Here is a 7,105-nt window from a genome sequence, read left to right as displayed (position 1 = left end):
TCTGGCTCTGCTCTGGTCCCTCTGCGCCATCTTGTGATCACAGTTGTGACTGACCGGAAGTCACTGTTAACGGTTCCACTGTCAGTATTCGGTCAGTTTTTTTTCTCCGGAGTGGGAGCCAAAACCAGGTGAGGAATAATCAGAGAAAAGGTATAATAGAAACAAGTCACCAATTCTGCATTTATCACCCACTCCTGGTTTTGGTTCCCACTCCTGAGAAAAAATACTGACCGAATACTGACCAAACACTGATAGTGGGGCCATGGCCTTACTGTAAGTCTATGAGAGCCTTGTTCTCTGGACCTACACTGATCCTCCTCCCTGATCCTCTCATGGTTGTATGCAACCAGGCTTGGACTGGCCCACAGGAGAATCCTCCAGTGGGCCACCACCCTCTTATATGAGCAGTACTTGGATAACGGAAAATAATGGGAAGCAAAAGAGCACAAAGTAGGGTCTTATTGGGTAACACAATAAAATATGAAAAGGGGAGTATTACGGTCACCTGATGTAGCTGCACATATGCAACATTTTTTTTATATGAAACAGCTGCTGCAGGACACGGGTCGAAGAGACCAAGGCATTTGTTGATCCAGGTGTGGTGTGTCTATGTCTGTGCTGCTGATGAAATCCTAGGACATCGGAAGATTTCTGCACTGGTCCAGGGGCAGCAGAGTGTGTTCTGCCCCTGGACCAGTGCAGAAATCTTCCGATGTCCTAGGATTTCATCAGCAGCGCAGACATAGACACACCACACCTGGATCAACATGAGCAGTACTTGGCACAATAAACTTGATTCACTACATAAAGACAAAGGCAGCATCTTATTAATTTAACAATTAACTCAGTTTATTGCTATAGAAATTTGTGAATGAGGGTATAGCCATATTTGCATGTAGCTGAAAAGTGGTGGAGTTGATGTTACTGGTGGGCCCTTGGCACCACAGTCCGACACTGTACCCAAGGTGGGAAGTCTTATTGCTTTACAAATAAGGTAGTATTTAGTCTCATCAGCTCATACAACTTAAGTCTACGTCTCAGCTGCCCAGTTTCTAATCTAATTTCCTTTTTGTCAATCTCATTTTCCGGTGACAGCTTCTTTTACTACTCCACATTTTTTCACAGCCGTAGTATGGAGTTGTCATTTCATTCTGGAAGAATGAACATGAACACCTGTGGATTTTTTCAGAAAAGGTGGAAAAGTTAAGCTTGACATTTGGGAAGCTCACAGCTACACGTCCTGTTTCTCTGATGGTGACAGTTCGGATGGCTTTTAGGATTTTTGGACTTTATTTTTACTTTTAACAAGAAATTACTTCTAATATGGCGTTAGGATTATATTCTGATATTCGATACATTTTCTTACATTTTTACGCTCTCTATTCTCATGAGATTCTAGAGCACCACCCAGTGGCAATACAAGTAATATACAGAACATCAATGGTATCCTAAAGGGACTGGGAATACAAGGGAAAGAAGTTAAGGGTGTAGGAGAGATATTGTCCCTTGACTTTATTTTATATCAGGGATTGTCCTACTTAAGTCGTAAGTTATAATGCTGGTATGTGCCATTACTTACTGATTAGTAGAGATCGGACTGCTGAGACAGTGACAATCAAATCACTAATCCTTCCCCACAACCTTATTGCAATCTGGCACAGTGCAGGTATTGCAACTCAGCCATGTTCACTCTATTGCGCCATTATTGTAATTCTCTTCTCATCAATTCGCAGATAAGTGCAGAAGTGACCGCTACACCTCTCTATTTCATGTACAGCGAGGGTGTCTTTGGCCAGACACCCCTTGATCTCTAGGTGATGGCATATCGTAGCGACATGCAAGTGACAAAAATTCTTAAGCAATTTTTGGCTGTGTAAGGTCACACAGGCTGAAGTGTTCCAGCAGTAAAAAAAAGTGTTCCACTGAGTGTGTGAAGTTAAAGGGAATGTGTCACGATTTTTATTTTTGTATTAATACAGGTGCATCTCACAAAATTAGAATATCATCAAAAAGTTAATTTATTTCAGTTCTTCAATACAAAAAGTGAAACTCTTATATTATATAGAGTCATTACAAACAGAGTGATCTATTTCAAGTGTTTATTTCTGGTAATGTTGATGATTATGGCTTACAGCCAATGAAAACACAAAAGTCATTATCTCAGTAAATTAGAATACTTTATAACAACAGCTTGAAAAATGTTTTTAAAATCCGAAATGTTGGCCTACTGAAACGTATGTTCAGTAAATGCCCTCAATACTTGGTCGGGGCTCCTTTTGCATCAATTACTGAATCAATGCGGCGTGGCATGGAGGCGATCAGCCTGTGGCACTGCTGAAGTGTTATGGAAGCCCAGGTTGCTTAACAGAGATAAACACTTGAAATAGATCACTCTGTTTGTAATGACTCTATATAATATATGAGTTTCACTTTTTGTATTGAAGAACTGAAATAAATTAACTTTTTGATGATATTCTAATTTAGTGAGAAGCACTTGTACCTCCACACTGTGACCAAACCACATATTGCCACCAAAGAGTGATCGATTACTACAATACTATCTACTGATCATTAATAAAAAAAAAAGCACAATACTAATATTACCATAAGTGCCATTATACACAGGAGCTCTGTACATAGTATACAGTGTATAGTGTCAGTGTACAAGTAATAGAGGGATTACCAGTGACATTATACACAGGAGCTCTGCACTTAGTGTCAGTGCACAGGTAATACAGGGATCATCAGTGACATTATACACAGGAACTCTGTTTATAGTGTACAGGTAATACAGTGATCACCAGTGACATTATACACAAGAGCGCTGTATATAGTGTCAGTGTATAGGTAATATGGGGATAACCAGTGATATTATACACAGAAGCTCTGCACTTAGTATCAGTGTACAAGCAATACAGTGATCACCAGTAACATTATACACAGTTATCTAGAGCGCATGCCCCAACTTCTACACTACGCAGCTGAATACAGACAAGCACCCACAATTAATACATAATTAGTTATTATGCAACCCACCATTCCAAATATAAATTGTAATCCACCACTGCGTCCCCACTAACTGTAAATAGCTGCTTTCCCCACCTAATAAATATATAAATTAATTAAAACCTGTACTCTTTCCCCAATTCATAACCAGTCACACGCCGTCATCCTCAACGCCCCCCTCTCCCAATTCATTATATTTACATGCCCCCCTCCACCCCAATTCATTTTGTCATGTCCTCTCTCTCTCTCTCTCACCCACACGTCTTCATCATTTACTCTCACGCACCCCCAATTCATCATCATTTGTTTTCCCCCACCCTCAATTCATTATCATTTTCTCTCCCCATCCCACCCTCAATTCATCATTATTTGGGCTCCCCCACCCTCAATTCATTATTTTCTCTCCCCCTCCACCACTCCCAATTCATCATTTGCCCCCCCCCACCCCCCATTCATCATTTGCTTTCCCCCTCCACTCCTAATTCATCATTAGTTCTCCCCACCCCCCACTCCCAGTTCATTATTTGCTCTCCCCACCCTCAAATCCCAGTTCATTATTTGCTCTCCCCACCCCCCACTCACAGTTCATCATATGCTCTTCCAGTTCATCAAATGCTCTCCCCACCCCCACTCCCATTTCATCATATGCTCTCCCCACCCCCACTGCCAATTTATCATGTGCTCTCCCCACCCCTCACTCCCAGTTCATTATGTGCTTTCCCCGTCCTCCACTCACAGTTCATCATATGCTCTCCCAGTTCATCAAATGCTCTCCCCACCCCCACTCCCAGTTCATCATGTGCTCTCCCCACCCTCAATCCCAGTTTATCCTATGCTCTCCCCACCCCCACTCTAAATTTATCATGTGCTCTCCCCACCCCTCACTCCCAGTTCCTCATGTGCTCTCACCGCCCACCACTCACAGTTCATCAAATGCTCTACCCACCCCCACTCCCAGTTCATCATGTTCTCTCACCACCCCCCACTCCCAGTTCATCATGTGCTTCTCCCCCAAGACCATTAAAATAATTCTATTAAAAATTTTCATACTTACCTCCCTTACGATCCCCTGCAGATCTACTTCTGGACTGACATCCTGGTGTTCGATGCCGGCGAGTATGCGATGATAGCGATGACATCATCACGTACGTGCCATCTCCAGTGCGTCACAGAAGAGGAGGAGGGAGTCCCTTGGAGTTGTGATGTACGGCTGACGCTCCCTGCGCTGAGATGTACAGTGCCAGCAGTGGCAAGCCAGCACGAGATAGCCCAGGGCCCGGTGAGCAGAATCACAAGAGAGGGGGCTGCGGACCGGATCCCTGCTCTTAACTGCTGTTCTCCAGGCCCCATATAGCAGTAAGGGCAGTGATGCGCTGATGGCGGCCTTGGCTGGCGCTGCGCTACTCACTGTATCACACATGATAGGATTAGATACACAGACTGTGTCACACATGATAGGATTACAAACAAATGAATACAGAAGTATTCTGTAAGCTCAAAGATGTATGCAAATATCAAATATATTACATTTTGACTGCATTACTGCTATATAGAATATATTTATAAAATTGAAGGTACCGAAAAAATGACACTACACTGTGATCATAAACTTCATGCTCCCTTATCCTTTTGCAAAACCCCTGAAGGGAGGAGTGATGTCACACACATCTGAACAGATGTCACCCACATTTATTGCAGTCATAATGCAAACTAGCAGCAAACTAGGTTTTCATAGCATATTTCGACAGCTGTCCCCCTACTGTTTAAAAGTTGAAAGCTTTTTGAATTGTTTTTCATATTCTATAATATTAAAAAATATTTATTTTTAAATTAAAACTTTTTTTTTTTTTTCGTTTTTTCAGTTGTTGAAAAAAAATATTTTCATAACACATTCCTTTTAATCTGCTACAGATGTTTCACTCTACATACAATGAAGGATTCCATCCATATTGTCAAGAGAAAGTCAATTTTACTGATGAACTTGAAGGAACTACCGTAATTCACAATTGGTAGCAGGTACATGACTTGTTAATCACATCTTCTGTTTTCAGCGGAGGCATGGGCTTAGCAGTAACATGTGACGGCACAAAGAAACATTTCAGTTACAGAATACGGCATAGATTACTTGGACCCTCCATTACAGCTATCTTTCCTTCCACACAGCAGCCAAGTTATGTCCCGGCCTGGCAAGTCCAGTCTTTCTTCACTAGCATTCCCAGGTCTGGCCTACATGTTACCTCAGCCACAAAACCACGTCTTTTGCTGTCTCAGGGTCCCCACAAATGTATCTTCTTGGGCTCCTGGTCATACCAACTGCAGCTGAGCTGTCATTTTTCTTTCCTCTACTTTCCAAGTCCTCAAGAATATCCTGGCCAAGTCTGGATCAAACTGCCCCTCAATCAGTTACTTCATGCTACTTCTCTTCTTTCTTCCACACACCCAATCTGCGGCTTATACTATCAGCTCCTCAAGTCTTCTCTCTTCAACTGTAACAACACCCAGGGGTCTATTTATATACTAAACCACTTTCTCTCCAGTTTTTTCTACATATTCAACTAATGCTCAATCATGCCTTTAATACCAACAATGAGTAGGAGATGGTGCAAAAACCTCAGTCTACAGTGCCCAGCATAGGAAACATCCACTACAGTTACAGTCTATTGTATACAGTATAATGTACACTGCAGTAACTCACTAATCAGGAAGCATTTCCCTTTTTGCACGCAAACTCCTTCCAATTACATAGATGGCCAGATGTAACTCTTAACTGCCCTGCAACCTATTCTCCTTTCGCATAAAAAAACTTACAATAAACCATAAAATTACCATAAAATCATCATACTTTGCATCAGTATAAAAGATAATGCATTGGTGTTATATAATCACATTCTCACGATTCCTCATCTTAGTGTGGTGAGTGGCAGCTCAGCCGTCCAATCTGGGGTAGGGACATACTGAGCTTTCACTATCGTGATAAATAGCTCAGCCATCCAATCTGAGGCTTGGGCGTGTTGAGCTGTCAGTTAGGTTAGTACAGTCCAGTCATCCAATCAAGACTGGGGAGTGCTGGGTTTCCTATAGGTGTCTCCAGTTTGGAATGATTCCCAGGCTATTTACCCTAGCTGGCTGGCTGTCTCTTATCTCTGCCAGTTGTAAATCTGATCAAGTGGTGTGTGTGTTTGCTCTGTGCTTTGAGTTGTAGTATTTTGATATCTGTTGACCGACCTTGGATTTGCCTCTGACAATCAGTTTGCCTAGTCCCTTTGTCTTGATCTGCTACCTTCCTGGAATTTTGACCCTGGACTTTGATCTGACTATGCCTTTGCCTCACCCCTCTGTTAATCTCCCCTCCGTACCCCTCCTGGCTTTTGAACTTAGACTACTTAACTTCCCCACCTCTCGGTATGTCTGTAAGTAGTGACTATCATCACATTACAACTGACCGTATGTGGCGCCCCTGAGGGTTCGACCGCCACAGGAATGCTGCACTACTTTAATGGAGTGTGGTGTTCCTCCTCTGAGGTAAGCCTAGTGTGATGGTAGTGACCTAGCCTTTTGCATCCAACACCATATTTCCACCAGAGGGAGCTAGTATGCACTAGGTGCTGCTCCCCTGGTTACAGGGATACTGGGGAACACAAAGTGGTAGGAACCAGTTAGTGGGTGCTGGTGGAGGAACAGTTAGTTAGTGACACTTCTAATTTCATATTTAATAGAATGCCATCTTTGATCTTGGTTCTGTTCTGTCCTGTCTTTGGTCCTTCAGTCTAGCCTTTGCTGGTCTGTCGGCTGTCACTGTGCTGTCAAAATACTGTGTGTAATGTGGCTCCCAAGCAAATGGGTCCCGGGGAGGATGCAGACGGAGCGGAGCACGCCACCTGTCCTCGCCTACCTGATCTATTCAGAGGGATTCCAGCTGCAAGAGGGGTACCGGCCCCCGACACCCGACCTCGTACTCTATGTCCAGGACGGGAAAGCCGGTTAGGCCCTGAGGATCCCGCCGGGCTTCGGATGGAGAGGAATTGCCACCCGAGCCCTACACCTGAGAGGAGCTCAGAGGGAGACCCGGCCTATCTACACACACACAGACGGGAAAGGG

This window comes from Phyllobates terribilis, unplaced genomic scaffold (assembly GCF_046119375.1).
Source record: "Phyllobates terribilis strain yellow unplaced genomic scaffold, ASM4611937v1 Scaffold_9__5_contigs__length_417890890, whole genome shotgun sequence".
Classification (NCBI taxonomy): Eukaryota; Metazoa; Chordata; class Amphibia; order Anura; family Dendrobatidae; genus Phyllobates; species Phyllobates terribilis.
The sequence above is the reverse complement of the archived record's forward strand: the minus strand, read 5'-3'. Positions refer to the sequence as shown.